Source organism: Eublepharis macularius, chromosome 7 (genome assembly GCF_028583425.1).
Source record: "Eublepharis macularius isolate TG4126 chromosome 7, MPM_Emac_v1.0, whole genome shotgun sequence".
NCBI classification, from domain to species: domain Eukaryota; kingdom Metazoa; phylum Chordata; class Lepidosauria; order Squamata; family Eublepharidae; genus Eublepharis; species Eublepharis macularius.
The window spans coordinates 138,443,748-138,460,892 of NC_072796.1; the positions used below are offsets into that span (position 1 = coordinate 138,443,748).

The following is a 17,145-nucleotide window of genomic DNA, read 5'->3' on the forward strand; positions in this document are numbered from 1 at the left end:
TTTCTTTCTTTCTTTCTTTCTTTCTTTCTTTCTTTCTTTCTTTCTTTCTTTCTTTTTCTTTCTTTCTTTCTTTCTTTCTTTCTTTCTTTCTTTCCATGTCTTTCCCTCCCTTTTCCTTTTCCCCCTTCCTTCCTTCTTTCTTTCCATGTCTTTCATATTTTCAATAAAAATGTCGGGGTTGCCAGGTCTGACTCAGAAAATATCTGGGGGCTTTGAAGGGGATGTCACTTTTGTGATGTCACTTCCAAGTCAAAGGTCAGGTGATGGCTCTTCCCAAGCTCCACCCCTTCCGATGATGTCACTTCTAGGATACTGCACCCCAACCCCATGCCTTCCTGTGATGTCACTTTCAGGACACTCTCCCCAACCCACCTCTTCATCTGAAGTCACTTCAATGCATCATGTCTTGAGGCTCTCAAACATCTGCTGCCCCGAGACCACCTCCCAAGCATATGTAAGGAATTTGTTTGAGTGACGTAAACGTTTTTTAAACATTGACTCAATAAATAACTTTACAGGTGAAAAAAATGTAGATCAGAGAAGGTAGCTTTGTCAACTACCCTGACTTGCTTTTCAAACGGCACCCCTGAGCTCTGCAAAGTGTAACTCCACTTCATTAAGAAGAAGCGGCTGTAGCTCCTCTCCAATGCCCTGGAGATCCCAAGGGGCAAGCCAAAATCCTGAAACTTCAGGTCAGATCCTGACAAACTTCCAGACATAAACAGATGCAACTCAGTTCCCTCCTGTCGGCAAGAGGTGTCTCCAGGAGTGGCTGGCAGGAACATAAAGTTTCTGGGATGTCCTCAGCCGAGTTCCTTAAAAATGCATACCCGTCACAAGCAGGAATTAGCAGAAATGCAAGGAAATGAGAGACACTGAAGGAAAAAAATATAATAATCTCCAGCTGCAGCTCAATTAAGCAACCGCCCCAAGGCTCTTGCAATTCACCCACTTCCTTGCTGTCTCCTCTTTTGATGCCACCCGAGCCATTCTCTTGAGAATGCAATTTAAGGATCTTTGGACTGAATGAAGAGGCAGGAGATCTGCAGCAGTGGCAACAAATAAGGCTGTCAGAAGCAGGTGAGAGGCAAGAGAGCAGGCAACACCCACAATTTCCTCTGGCACTACCACTTGCAGCTAGGAGCACCCTATCTCTGTGCTGGTTGGCTTGGCACCCTCCTCAAGGCACTGCCGAAGCAGTCGGTTGCATGGAGATCCAGTTTTGCTGCACAAGAACACTTGGCTTTAGCATTAACTACTCCAGCTTGGGAAATTCTTGACGACTGGGGGGTAGAGCATGGGGAGGGCTGAGTACGGAGAAGAGAGATTTCAGCTAGGACTGCCAATATCAGGAGGAGTGATCTTCTCCCAGAGCTCCTGTTGCAGGCAGAAGAAAATTTTTGAAAACTCACTGGTGTTATGAGCATGGTGATGTCAATTCCAGAGAGAACCCAGTAGTAGCTCTAGGAATCATTGGAAACTCTATGGTTAAAAAAACCTCACTGGTATTGCAAGTGTGATAACATCACTTCCAGGGGAAAAAAATCAACAGTTGCTCTAAAATCACAGAGTTTCCTGCAATTCCTAGAGCTACTGCCAGGTTTTCCCAAGAATTGATGCCATAATGCTCACAATGCTGCCCCCCCTCCATATTCCTACCCCAACCTTCCTGCTGGATGGCAGGCTCAGCTTGGCCATCCTCACCTCAGTAGCGAGTAATACCATAGAGTCTAGCCTCCATAACAGCCATTTTATCCAGAAGAACTGATCTCTGTAGCCTGGAGTTTGGTTGTAATTCCAAGATATCCCTAGGCCCCACCTGGGGATTAGCAACCCTATGATGAGGTTATAGAATGGCCTTCTGGAGAAGGACTGCCTCATCACATCCCCGCTTCCCGATGGGCCTCCAAGACCTTTCCATTTAGAAAGACGTTGCAGAACACAGCAGTCAGGCTGGGGGCTGAATTTCCCACTGCCTTAGAATGTCTGCCTGTTCGTCTGTACCTTCATTTTTATTAATATGAGAGGTTGCAATTTTAATTATGTTCTAAGCCGCCTTGAGCCAGGAGGCAGAATATAAATATTTTCCATCAATCAATCAATAGAACAACTCGGGCAATCATTGCGAACTGCGGTACTTGGATCGTAAGTGTCGCTATTGAATATTTAATTTGCAGAAGCCTCTCTTTAACAATTGCTCTTGGAGCTTATTCCCTTGCCAAAATTGGCTTCATGCTGACACAAATGATTTCATCATGACTAAACGCGGCTGCATAAGTCATTATAATGAAAAAACAAGAAAGGAGGTGAGTGGGAAGGAATAATATGTGTAGCTTCTTGCAGACGAATATTTGCATGAGCTCGAACAGGTTATAGTGATGCACGACGTTCTCCGGCCTGTGAAATGTATGGATTGATTCCTGTACAGAATAAGCTTCTGTATTAGCACAATGAAAGAGTTAAAAATCAAGCAGAAGCCCTACGAAACTCTTGCCTCGTAATCAACCTGCAAGGGCTTTGAAGTCATTCGTTTATGTTTTACGGTAAGTCAACTTGTGGATCTGGTTCAGCTTTTAATAAAACATAGTGGTGGAGACTACTGTCAAGTCATAGCTAACTTATGGTGACCCCTGGTGGGGTTTTCAAGGCAAGAGACTAACAGAGATGGTTTGCCATTGCCTGCGTTTGCAACCCTGGTCTTTGTTGGAGGTCACCCATCCAATTATCCTAAGAGATAGGATATCTAATAGGATATCTAATAGCCTTTCCTATTAGATAGGCTATCCCTATCTAATAAAACATAGACACCGGGTAATTCGAAAAATGACAGAAAAGCACTTTGCACATACCCAGAGGAACTGCACTTTGGCCATCCGGCGGTTTGTGTTCCACTCGCAGAATCAATATTCTAGAACTTGTCAAGAAGCTTCAGAAATTAAAACAGCATAGAACAGGATTCATTTTGCAGAAACAGGGCAGTTGGGAATATTCTTGTTAGTTGCCTGATCGATATATACATTTTAACCTCACCTTTGCCCTGAGGATCTTGGTTTAGCACTCGTGATTTCTTACTCAATTGCATCCTCACAGCAGTCTTGTGAGGTAGCTCAAGTTGTGCCTAGCCCAATTGAGCTTCACAGGTATGGATTTAAACCATGGTCTCCCTGCCCAGGGATCGCTTGGCTCTATCTGTTGATGGTAGAGTTGCTAGGTCTCTTTACCCTCCCAGTGGGAGGGGCAGGATCTGGCACTTACCTTGTGTGATGTCCTCACACATGCACAAAGAGCATGCTCAGTCCTGCACTTCTGGAAGTGATGTCATCTGTGATGGACTCAGCTTCAGATGCTGAGATTTCCAGTCAATGAGCTATGATTGACATGTTTCCTTCCCACCCACCCCCAATGTAGCTAGCCTGAAATGGCAGTTGGGGATGGAATGCTGAGGGGGCTGTGAGTTGGAGTTGGAGGGAAAACAAGAGAGGGAAAGGGAGTTGGAGCCTCGCTTTCGACCAGAGAGGGTCAGCCAGAGAATCCTCTGCGAGAGGAAATAATGTTTGTGAAACACTAGGACTAAGTGGGGAAAAGTGGGGAAAACCAGCACTAACTCCTACTTAGGGCCAAGCTACAAGTGACAAATGACACTTGAACGGCAAGTGTATTTCTCCCTGTTCACTTGCCTTCCACTCAATCCACTTGCCATTCAAGTGCCATTTGTCACTTGTAGCTTGGCCCTTGCTCTCCACTCAATCCACTTGCCGTTCAAGTGTCATTCGTCACTTGTAGCTTGGCCCTCAGTTTCTCCTCATCGGACTCTGTCTGCTTCTTCTGAATTGGGCCTGAGGTAGAACAGGCCACGAATTTGCCCAGTATCTAGGAAGGGTTTGTCTCAGTGGAGCACCCTTAAGTTTGGAGAGAAAGTCGTGCTGTGTCTGTGCTTTAAAAGGGAAACATTTGTGAAGCAGTGCCAACCTCTGAATGAAGCCAGCAACCTAGTGTTATGCCAAGTGTTTTGTGCCTCACACCAGTGAAGTTCCTGTACAAAAACCTTTCTGTTTCTTCAGTTCCATCATCTGCCCACCTGCCTTCTGACTTTACCTACTGTAAATAAACCTTCAGTTGCGTTTTGAACCTCCCCAAGCCTTGTGTGCCAGTTTCTGCTAAAGGGAAGCGCAAACCCCTGATCTGTCCCCCACGAAGACTTGGCTGGGTAACCATTTTTAATAATCCTTAAGGGTGGGGCAAGAAGGAAAGTTGAAGCTTAACATCAACCACGCTACCTGAGGCTTCCCAGCCCAGTATCCAGTTTCATAGGCTTAAAGAGGAGAAGTTTTACCTCAGGGTAGGGGAAGGTCAGCCTAAGCCTGAGTTGCACGTGGGTTTGTGGCATCATCACACTTCGCAGGGGCCGGGTTTTTCCAGGAAGTGATTCTCCATGCTCCCGATTTTGGCCCCTGTGAAGCACGAGAGCATGCCTGCTGTTGGGTGTGGTTGTATCACTTCCAGAAATTGACGTTCTTGTGCCCGCCGGGAGTGTGCCCACTGCATGCTGGTCTGGGAGATTTTTTGCCTTCTGGCCTTCTGTTTCTTGGACTTCCCCCGTGCTGCCAGCCAGATGAGTGGCGACAGGGGGCAGAGGCTGGGAAGATCCCCTGCCCCTACTGGAGGACGGAAAGTCCTCACTGATGGATCTCCTGTCTTTTCAGGTTCACTGTGATGGGAGATGCAACGTTTGTGCATCAAATGCTTAGAGAGTCACAATCCATGGCGGCTACATACTGCTCAAGTGTTTAGGTCCTTAATGGAGCCAGCCTGCTCTCATGTCTGTTCAGCAGACATAAAGCTTCAGAAAAGAGAAAAACGAGTATTAATTTACGTTGCTGACATTCATTTTCAGTACATTCCTAAGCAGAATTACACTAATCAATGGGCTTAGACTGGAGTAACATTGTTTAGGATTGCACGGTTTCTTGCTGAATTAGAGGAAGCAGATTTCAAAGATGGGACGATGAAAAAAAACATGTTTCAAATGAAGTGAGATGCAATGCCGAAAAAAGATTAACTCCTGATTTCTGAACCACAAATCCTTCTTGATAAGGGCCAGAGGAAGATAGATCACACATGCTTTCAACATCAAAAATCAAAAATGTAAAAAGGTAGGAACCTAACTGATGGTCAACAGAAAGTGACTCTCTATGACCTTATGGTCGCCAAAAACACTTGTAACTACAACACTGGAAAGACAAAAAGCCCACTTCTTGTAACACATTGGACAGAGGACCTTATAAATTTATCACTCAGTGTTATTGTCTGATAACTTTCCTGACAATCAAACCTCTGCTATAGTGGCTTCCTTTTTAGCCACGGTGATAAAGAAACAAGATTTTCATGAGTTTAAATAGTTTATAGTGATAATGACGAGTTATGTCTATGTGAATTGGGTATGTTCAAGTGTACAGTTCATATTTTGTTGGTGTTTGTATGGCTTATGGCTTTGGCCAGAAAAGCAATAAACATATTATTATTATAAATTTATCAACAGTTGAACATATCACATATAGATGGCAATTACATATGGACATATTTTTAGATAATTGGAAATCGTTGATAGAAGTGTATGTACAGATTTGGCAACAGTGTTTTTGTTTTTGTTGCCAGCATTGTCTTTTCTTGTTATTCTTTCTTTCTTTGCAGTAATAAAATAATGCTGGCATATGATATCATTCCCGGTAATAAAACAAATGCCATGACATCAGGGTCAAATTCTATAGTGAGTTCCAAGGGTCAGTCCTAGAGTGTGACCTCTTTTATGATGCCACTTCCGGTTTTCGCTAAAAGTGACATCACATGGTGGTGTGATGCTTGTATACTTGACTCCCCCCCCCCAAATCCTCTTGGTAGGTTGTCAAGCCTGGCTGGCAATACTAGTTAAGAGCAAGGAAGAAAAAAGGGTGGGGTGGGGTGGAAAACCCCACAAACTCAACCCAAACAAGCAGGGGAACAAAAGGGGTTAAAAGACCTAAAAATATATCTATTTATATAGGTTTGTGCAGGGCTTTTTTTCTGGGAAAAGAAGTGGTGGAACTCAGTGGGTTGCCCTCGGAGAAAATGGTCACATGGCTGGGGGCCCCACCCCCTGATCTCCAGACAGAGGGGAGTTGAGATTGCCCTCTGCACCATGTGGCGCGGAGGGCAATCTAAACTCCCCTCTGCCTGGAGATCAGCGGGTGGGGCCACCAGCCATGTGACCATTTTCAAGAGGTTCCGGAACTCCGTTCCCCCGCGTTCCCCCTGAAAAAAAGCCCTGGGTTTGTGATTGGATTTGGAGAACCTATGTTAGGGAATAATTTTATAATTTGATACATTTTTTCTTTAGAGTGCAACAATAAATGAAGAGCATTGTGTGAATGCAGTCCTGGGTCTACTGCAACATTGCAGTTTATCACACAATACTAGAGGTAAATTTTGATCCATTATTTTACCTAGAATAATTCTAGCACTTTAGAATGGACTATATTCTATTAAAAAAATTTCCTCCCCCCCTTCTTCTTTAGTTACAGCTCTAGATAAAATACCGGGAGCATCACATGATTGGTTTCCATATGTGTGGGTGTGTTTGATCATAAATTGTTTACAACTGACCACTGAGGAAGGCCTAAGGGCCGAAATGCGTCTGGTCAGTTTTGTACTGTACCTTGGTCTATTTGTGTTGGTCATTGCACTGTACCATCATCTGTATCTTGAGATGTTTTAGCAAGTTTTAGTATATATATGTAGCCTGCCATTCAGGCCTTATGTTTTAAACTTGTTTTTATTCACATTGGTGCACATCTATAATAAATACTTTTTAATATTTAATATATATAGATATACTTTTAGGTCGTTACTTAACCCCTTCCCCCCCCCCCCAATCCTAGTTAAGACCCTGAATTATCAGGTCTGACCTGAATAATCAGGTCAAAATGATGAATGCAATTTGGAACTTTAATCCACTGGAAAGAAAATTATGTGTATGGTTTGCAAACTAAGTGGGAAACAATAGACAAAAAGAAAAAAAGAGAGAGAGAGAACTAGAGATAAGAGGTGGGGGGAGAACTTTCTTTTCTGGACGTGAAAATCAATTTTATTCTCAGAGTTCCCTGGCTTTTCATTTAGAAAGCAATAAAATTCTATTTGTCCCTTGTTCATTTACTACGTAAAACGGCACTAAGCTAGTAGCTTTCAGCAATTGCACAAAATGTAATCGGTTAGGACTGCCACTTTAAAATATGTTAGGGATTTTTAATGAAACCAATTTATATCCGTTTGTGCTGGTGAAAGGGCTGAGGCAACTTAATTTAGTTCCATTTTCCACACATTTGCGGCCGAAGTCAGGATTCACTTTATTTTAATTCGGCTGCGCCTCCATATGCCGGACGAAGCGATTTCCACCTGGTTTGGTTGGTGACCTCGATTAAGCAGCCAGGTGTTTGGCTCTGTTAAATGGATAATCTCTTGATACCTACACATGGAGGTGTGGAAGGAATTTTCTGATGTAAACATTTCTAAAACTGGCTTTTTAATAAAATGTTGCCGGTTAGTTTCCCTCATGTTCCCTGACACTTTTTTTCCAAAATATGAAAAGCTGCAAAATTCAAGGTTCACGCCCTTTACTCCGAAATCTGGAATGATTTTGTCATTCACATGAAGACACACAAAGGTGCCTTATGCTGAATTAGACTCTTAGTTTATCAAAATCAGCATTGTTTATTCAAGATTTGCAGTAGCTCTCCAGTAAAAGTAAAAAGTAAAGTAAAAGTAAAGTAAAAAAGTAAAATAAAGCAAAAAGTAAAGTAAAATATTGGTGCGAACACAGATGTTGCATCTATGGTGGCTTCTGTGTCTTGATCATACGGACTGTTCCTTGTGGATCATACTAGCTGTAACTAAGATATGAGCTGGCTTCTATATTATTTATTATTTATTTGATTTCATTTGATTTCTATTCTGCCCTCCCTGCAAGTGGGCTCAGGGTGGGTTACATCACTTGAAAACACAATACAACAACAATAAATATGCAATGATCCATAAAAAGTTCATAAAATTCATAAGCTCTTAGTTGATTACAATATAATAATATGATAAAATAAATAACAATATCAAGATGGCAGCAACCCACAACATAGCTATTTGCTTACATTCACTTGGATAAACCCATGGGCAATACAGATGTCATTTCTGGGTACAATTAACTGTTAAAACAGGGTGGTGGTAAAACATCTAATGGGGTGGGATTAACTATTATTAGTATTATTATTACTACTTTGGTGAGAGTCAGTTTGGTGTAGTGGCTAAGAGCGCGGGACTCTAATCTGGAGAGCCGGGTTTGATTCCCCACTCCTCCACTTGAAGCCAGCTGGGTGACCTTTTGTCAGTCATAGCTCTCTCGAAGCTCTCTCAGCTCCACCCACCTTACAGGGTGTTTTGTTGTGGGGATAATAATAACACACTTTGTAAACTGCTCTGAGTGGGCATTAAGTTGTCCTGAAGGGAGGTATATAAATCGAATGTTACTGCTACTGCTACTGCTACTGCTACTGCTACTGCTGCTGTTGCTACTACTACTACTACTACTACTACTACTACTACTACTATTATTATTATTATTATTATTATTATTATCATTATTATTATTATAGTCTGCTCTCACTGCGAGCAGGCTTAGAGCAGATAACATTTAGATTTACATTAAAATTTTCCATTTAAAACCATAAACAACATACAATTCAATTGTAAAAATGGCTGTAACCGGTGACCCATACTACTCAGTCCCAAGAAAACATTTTTAAAACATTTCTATGGGTGGGAGGTGATGGAAAATAATGGTCCAGCAGATGGAAAAAAGGGGAGGAAAAACAGGGTTATATTTCCCCCTCCCCAGGTGGCCAGAAAGAAGGCTCATCTATAGCCCAGCCTCAACCATATGCCTGGTGGAACATCTCTGTCTTGTAGGCCCGGTGGAAAGGTAATGTATCTTGTTGGGCCCAGGTCTCAACAGACAGAGAGTTCCATCAGGTGGGTGCCAGGACTGAAAAGGCCATGGCTCTTGCTAAAGCCAGGAAAGCCTCCCTGAAGATGCTGGGAATTATTGCTGGGACGTTCTCTATGCCAAAGAGATGCTGTATCACTAAGCAACAACCTTTCTCCAATTCACAATCTCCTCCTAATTTGCCACATGGCAGGAAATGGCAAACCACCTCTGTCATCTCTTGCCAGGGAGACCTCACCAGGGGTGGCCATAAGTCAGTGATGACTTGATAGCACTCTCCACCTCCACTATGCCTCACAAAGCCATTTTTAGAGGGTTGAATACCTCTAATTATACCATCAAAATATTTATTTACTTATTTATTTAACAATGAGGAAACTGAAATCGTTCACGATTTTCTATTCCTTGGCTCAATCATCAACCAACAGGGAGACTGCAATGAGGAAATCAGAAGGAGATTGAGACTTGGAAGAGCAGCAGTGAGGGTGCTAGAGAAGATCCTTAAAGAAAAAGATGTCTCTCTAGGAACCAAGATCAAGATAATCCAAACTATGGTATTCCCCATTGCTATGTATGGATGTGAAAGCTGGACAGTGAAGAAAGCTGACAGGAAGAAAATTGATTCATTTGAAATGTGGTGCTAGAGGAGAGTTCTGCAGATACCACGGATGGCCAAAAAGACAAATAAGTGGATACTAGATCAAATCAAGCCTGAATTCTCCCTAGAAGCTAAAAAGACAAAACTGAGGCTATCGTACTTTGGTCACATCATGAGAAAACACGATGGTTTGGAAAAGTGGAAGGCAGTAGGAAAAGTGGAAGGCCTAAAACAAGATGGCTGGACTCAATAAAAGAAGCCACATCCTCCAGTTTGCAGGATCTGAGCAAGTCTGTTAACGATAGGACATTTTGGAGGTCTTTCATTCATAGAGTTGCTGCCATAGTTTGGAGATGACTTGACAGCATATAATACACACCCAACATTTATTTAAAACATTTCTATGCCACCTTTCCAGTCAAATAGGGTCCCCAAGTGAGTGAACATCAAAACAGCATTTGAAATAATATATAAAACAATTAAATTAAAAACAACAACAACAACATATGAACACACAAACACATAATACCAAAACCAGAGTGGAGGGCTAATAACAGTCAGTGGGGAAATGCCAAACAAACCAAAAAAGGTCTTTATCTGCTGGTGAATATCCCTGGGGAGGGAGTTCCAAAATTCTATCACCACAAGTAAGAAAGTCCTTTCTTGGGCTGACATTCATCTAGCCTCAGAGAGGAGAGGGTACCCGAAGCAGGGCCTCTGAAGATGACCAGAGCAGATGGGTAAGTTCATACCGGACAAAACTCTGAACCTGCTCCTGTTAGGGGAATTTCAACCCCATCCAGAACAAAATACCTCATTTCCTGGGTCAAATCTTCCCCTCACCAGCTGCACCTCCATTTTGTTGGTATTAAATTCAGTGTGTTAGCCTCCCTCCATTCCAAAACTACCTCCAGGCATCTGTTCACAGCTTGTTTCCACCCAGTCTCCCTGTTCCCCTTTTCACAGACACACCTGATGTAAGCCCCTTTTATTCCCTTTCAAGATCTGCTGGGAACTGGCAAGCAACAATGAAAAGAAGCAGGTTGTGTGGTGGCGTCACTTCTGGTGGCATCATCATACAGCTGCAGGGGGTGCACCTGCTTCACAGCAGGCCAATTAGGACCTCAACTGGGTCCAATTAGGACCTCAATCGGGCCCAGTTCGACCTGTTTGGTGCCCGAATCACCCCACGATGAAGTGCGAGATTGCTTCCAGGGCGGTGCCTGGGACACCCATTCCCGTGCCTTCCTCTCCCACTTAACAGGTAAATGGAGGTTCCCTTGGAGAAAATGGCTGCTTAGGTGGGTGGACCTGATGATATTACACACTGCTCAAGTCCCTCCCCTCCCCAAGCCCACCCTCCACAGGCTCCACCCAGAAATCTCCAGGAATTTCCCAACCCAGAGTTGGCAACCTTAGATCTATGATCTAAAACCTACTATCTCAAAGAGGATTGTGGACTTCCAAATTGGAAGTCAGATGGAATTTGCGTTTCACCCAAAGTTTTTCTGACAACCCAGTAATTTTGTACATCTTCAATGGAAAGGATGTGACTTCTGGACTAGAGAGGTGGGATGGGGCCCATAATGCTCAGATCCTGCACAAAATAGAGCCAACACACTTCCTCCCATGAGATTACATCAGTCGTTTGTTATCCTTCATTATGGGTGCGGGATACAGTTGGATTATTGTTCACGACCTCCCAATAACACAATTCATGCTAATTAATGAGGACCAATTAATTAAAATGACACTCTCATCTTGGCAGTCCCATTACTTTTTGGAACACAAAAGCTCTCATGTCACCAGAAACAAATGAACTTATTCGTTCAAATTTGTAACCTGAAATGTATACTCCATTTAGGTTCGTGTTCTTCAAATAACAAGGAGAAATCAATGCCGTTTCTTGAGAATGTTCATTTAAGAACTGGTTTGACTTAGGCAAGGGGCTTGAACAGCCCAGTTTTACCTGAACTTGCTAGGGTTTCAAACTAAGCAGAATTAGCCCTAGTTAGTACTTGGGTAGGAGACCACCAAGAAAGAGTGGCATTGCTATGAAGAGGAAGCAAATGGCAAAAACAACTCCGCCTATATCTTGCCTGGAACACCCCATGTAGGGTCTCCCTTCTGAGTCATTTGTGACTTGATGCACATTTTTCTTGATTTAGGTGTTTGGAGCATAACTTTTTTAGCCAAGGAGAGTTTTGAACATATCTGCAACAAGGAAAGGGAAGGCTTCGTTTCTGTGGCCATCTGTTTGAAACCAAGGTCTTTCTGTTGTTGTACTTCTCTAAGGGGCACAAAGAGCATCCATAAGAACGTTTGACTTGTGGATTAATAAAACCAAAATGCACAGTGTTTCAGAAAAACCTTGGCAAATAGCAACTAGATGGAGAAAAAACAACCTACTATACGATATACACACCATTACCTGGATAGCCCAGGTGAGCCTGATTTTGTCACATCTCAGAAGCTAAGCAGCGTCAGCCTTGGTTAGTAATTGGGTGGGAGACCTCCAACGAAGACCAGGATTGCAGAGGCAGGCAATGGCCAACCACCTCTGTTAGTTTCTTGCCATGAAAACCCCACCAGGAGTTGCCATATGTCAGATATGACTTGAGGGCACTCTCCACTCCACAAGACATAACTCGGGTTGTCAACTCCAGGTTGATAAATCCTTGAAACTTGGAGTTGGAGCCTGGAGAGGACAGGTTTCAGAGTGGGACCCAACAAGATACAGTACTATCATCATCATCAACAACAACAACATCATCATCATCATCAACACCACCTTTTATTGGCATATAATATAGTACTATCAAGTCCACCCTCCAAAGCAGCCTTTTTCTCCATGGGAACTGATCTCCGTAGTTGGGAAATAAGGAAAAGCACTGGAGTGAGAGGGGAAATGGTGGAAGAAGTCGAGGCTGATGGAAGACTGAGATGACCTCTTTCTTGACAGTACTTCTTGTTCTAATCTAGGCCATTTCCACATGTCTTTATAGGGACAATCACACTCACAGAATGCTGGTGGCTTTTCTCTATGAATGCAGATGTCTCTGTTTGCAAAACAGTTGTAGGCTGTTTGGTTTCTGCATTTACAATGTCTTTTCTGGGACTCGAAAAGAGTCCAGTAGCACCTTTAAGACTAACCAACTTTACTGTAGGATAAGCTTTTGAAAATCACAGTTCTCTTCATCAGATGTGTGGAGAATAAGAAGACAAACATTGGACAAACCAGCCAACCTCTGCACAAAAGAATAAATGGACACAAATCTGACATTAAAAATGGCAACAACCAGAAACCAGTGGGAGAACATTTCAGTCTATCAGGACATTCCATCAAGGACTTAAAGGTCACTGTAGTTCAACAGAGGCCCTTCAAAAACAGAATCCAACAGAAAGCTGCTGAAGTGGAATTAATATGTAAATTTGATTCAGTCAGGCTTGGATTGAATAGAGACTATGAATGGTTATCTCATTTTCAGAAGTAACTGACTTCATTATCAGAAGCCAACTGATCCCATTATCAGAAGCTACTGATTGCATCTACTCCCCCCTTCCCTCTCCACCTATATATCTGACCAGTTTCTTCTTACCCTCCATGCATCTGATGAAGAGAGCTGCGGTTCTCGAAAGCTTACGCTACAATAAAGTTGGTTAGTCTTAAAGGTGCTACTGGACTCTTTTCTATTTTGCTACTACAGACTAACACGGATAACTCCTCTGGGTCTATTTTCTGGGATTGCACTTTCCCACGGTCCCAGAAAAGGCACCAAAAAAAAAAAAAACGGAAATCAAACAGACTGCACACATTTCACAAACAGTGACATCGCCAGCACTCCATGAGTGGGACATCCCTTGAAGTAGATGTGGAAATGGCCCTAGTCTGTGAAGCCTGCTAGAGAAAAGAATATACTCATTTTCCACTTAATCAAGGTATTCCAAACAACTCGGATGAAAATTCAAGACAGGCCAATAGATGCAAATCAGGCCTCCCAGGCAGTCATTAACAGATGGTTTTTTCAAGATCCCAAGACATAAACTTTAGGCTCGATTCTTTCGCCTGGCATTCTTATGAAGGGAAGTCAATCAGCATGCAAGACAGTTCAATCAAATCACTCGTTGACCAGGACAATCAATGCGGCGGGATGAAATAAATATTTTTAACTTATTTTCGTCTCATGCATCAGGAGTAAAGAGGGTAATGTAATATATATATATATATATATATTCTGTGTTCAGAAAGAAAGCTAGAGAACTGTCAAATATCAACAGATTTAGGAATATTCACATCTCAACAGTTTTTCAAGAGGTATCCTTTTTTAAAAAAAGACACAGAGATGGACAGATGGAATTAATTATCACAATTTTTCACATTTAGGGAAGGCATCAGGAGTTAGAGCACTTCTCCGTACCAGCTGGAGTACTTGGGGGCTGTGAGATGTTAAATGCATAAATGCAAGAGGAAATTGGATGTGCATGCAAAGGGAATGAGAGAGGAGCTGGGTTTGAATTCACAATATACAGATCTGCCTTACAATGAGCTTGGCTAATCACCCCTCGAGCCTAATATTGCTAATCCTGATGGAAGTTAAAGAAAAGTACTTGGGGAGGGGGGTGCTATACCATACCAAGGCCTTAGCAGTTAAGTCATTTCTGGAATACAGGACTTTTAAAAATGACTCATGTGTTTCTGAGTAGAGGCTGGTGGTAAATTTAGAGAAATGATGTCTGAGCTTGACCAGCTAGCAATGACGTGTTGTACTAATCTCATACTGTGTAATCCGCTTTGAGTCTCAGTGAGAAAGGTAGACTATAAATCACATTAAACAAACAAACACACAAATAAATCAGAACTCTTTTGGGATTCTCTTGACATTCCTCTGCAATGTCACTAGAGACGGAATCTCCTCGTTCACTTCCAGTTTCGTTTTGGACCAAATCTGCTGTAGGAATAGACAGGTCCAATCTCAGGGTTTTGTGGGAGGGGGGCAGCAAAGTGTTCCCCGAGCTCCTCTTCAGTCCTCTGCTCACCCAAGCCCTTCCTCTCACACTATTTTTCTGTCTCACCCATCTGCACACCGTGAAGTTGCCAGCTCCAGGTTTGAAAATTCCTGGAGATTTTGAGACTAGAGCCTGGAGAAGGTTGGGTTTGCAGTAGAGAAGGACGTTAGCATGCTATAATGCCATAGAGCTCACCCTTCAAAGCAGAACTGGAGATCAGCTGTAATTCTAGCTGGATACCGGCAACCTTATTTTGGCGGAAGGCAGAATTTGGGGAGGGACGTCAGCAGGGATGGGATATCATAGAGCCCACCCTCCAAAACAGCCATTTTCTCCAGGGGAAATGACCTCGTCGTCTGGAGCTCAGCTGTCAATCCAGGAGATCTCCAGCCACCACTTGACCACTAGTTTTATGTCTGTAAACCATCCTGTATATTTATTGCTGGAAGGGTAACCAACCCCCACTCCCCCCCAGTTCATTCTGATAATTGTTCACATCTTCTCATTTTATGTTTCCCCTTTTTGTTGCAATGCCAATAGTCGTCAGATTTTGGACATTCACTGCAATGAAGACAGGTAGGTCATCGGAGCATTTGCATTCTCGTTGCTGTCCTTACAGGGAAGTTCCTCGGCTCATTGCAGTCATGCCAAGCAAACTGGTGCAATCTTATTATTAGCACACATTTAGGCCTTTGGGCTTTGCTTCCAATCATCTCTTCTGACTGCTATTGATTGGGTATCACACAGACGAAGCTGCCTTATACTAAATCAGACCATCGGACTGATGATCTGGCAGCTCTCCAGGGTCTCAGGCAGAGTTCTCACATCACCTTCTACCTGCATGTAAAGGAGAGGCACTTCCACTGAGCCCAAACTCCACTCCATTATCTCCCGATATCCATTATCTGTGGTGGTAACTGCTGTGTCCTTTATCTTCTGCCTTTCTTTAAGTTCTCAATGCATGGTCCTTGGCCCTCTGCCTGGAAATTTACCTCTTTACCTCTTTGGCCACCCTGCTCAAACATGCATATCTGTATGCGCTTCATTCCCAGCCTGACAGCAACACGGACTGAAGTGCAGATCTATTGATTAAACATACTTTAAGCCATGCAAGTTGACATTATGAATCGAAATTTGCCCTGGATCTAAGGGAAGACTGAGCTTCGACATATGCAGAGAGGTTCTTCTTGCAACGTTCTTGGGCCCTTAAATAACAAAGAGCAAGAAACGAAGAGTGGAATAAACACCAATTTAATCTATAAAATACAAGGGACTTCCTCCATTCATGTGTGAATTGAAGCCCTACTCCTAAACGCTGTAGCATTATAGAATCATAGAACTGGAAAGGACCTCCAGGGTCATCTAGTCCAATGCCCTGCACAGTGTAGGAAATTCACAACTACTTCCCCCCCACACACCCCCAGAGACCTCTGCTCCATGCCCAGAAGATGAGCAACCCCCCCCCCTCCAGGGTCCCTGGCCAAACTGGCCTGGAAATAATTGCTTTCTCACCCCAAAGTGGCAATCAGCATTTCCCTGGGCATGTAAGAAGGGACCACGAGAGTTAAGCACCGATGTAGCCCTTCCTGCCCTCCCTCTCATGATCTGCCCAGGTTCACAGAATCAGCATTGCCGTCAGACGGCCATCAAGCCTCTGCTTAAAAACCTGAAAAGAAGGAGAGCCCACCACCTCCCGAGGAAGCCTTTTCCACCGAAGGGCCGCTGTTAACTGTCAGGAAGTTCTTCCTAATGTTTTGGAAGCAGATCCTAATGTCCCTGGACCTCCATACTCGAAGAATAAGGAAATAACATTGGGGGATATATCTGACAAAAAGGCCTTTAGTCCATTAAACCTTACACAGTCTTTAAGGTGTGTATCAACTTAAAATGAAACAAAAGAAAAGGCCTGCTGATCCATTTAGCCCAGTGTTCCATTTCACACAGCGGACGATCAGCTGCTTCGGAAAGTCAACAAACAGAGCCCAGAAATCACAGACTTCCCTTAGTGCCACCTCTGAATATGGAGGTTCCCTTTAGACATCACTTCAAAGCCAACTTCAAAGCTATCTAATAGCCCCTTTAAATCCGCACATGTTCATAGCCACCACTGCATCCGCTGGCAAGGAATTCCAGAATTAATTCTACATTGAGTAAAACAGTCCTTTTATCTACCTTGAATCTATTGCCTATCAACATCCCTAAGGGCCAAGCTACAAGTGACAAATGACACTTGAACGGCAAGTGTATTTCTCCCTGTTCACTTGCCCTCCACTCAATCCACTTGCCAGGCAAGTGTCTTTCGTCATGTGTAGCTTGGCCCTAAGTGCCCCCAAGTCCCAGTATTATAGGAGAGATGGAAAAAAAAGTTCTATCTACTTTTAACTGAACTAGGTTCAGAAAATTTAGGGTGTGCCATCAAATTACTATGCGAAATTGAAAAAAAAAAAGTTAATCCCCTGGATTTGAACACAGGGGTCCCTAGTTAGTCACTATAGCACACTGGTTCTTTATCCCT

The 17,145-nt window shown here is 43.1% G+C and overlaps 1 protein-coding gene across 3 annotated transcripts in view; it reads right to left on the reverse strand.

Moving 5' to 3' along the window:
• Positions 1 to 17,145, reverse strand: part of TSNARE1 (t-SNARE domain containing 1) — a 635,428-nt gene that overhangs the window by 145,758 nt on the left and 472,525 nt on the right. The gene's annotated exons all lie outside the window — the stretch shown is intronic.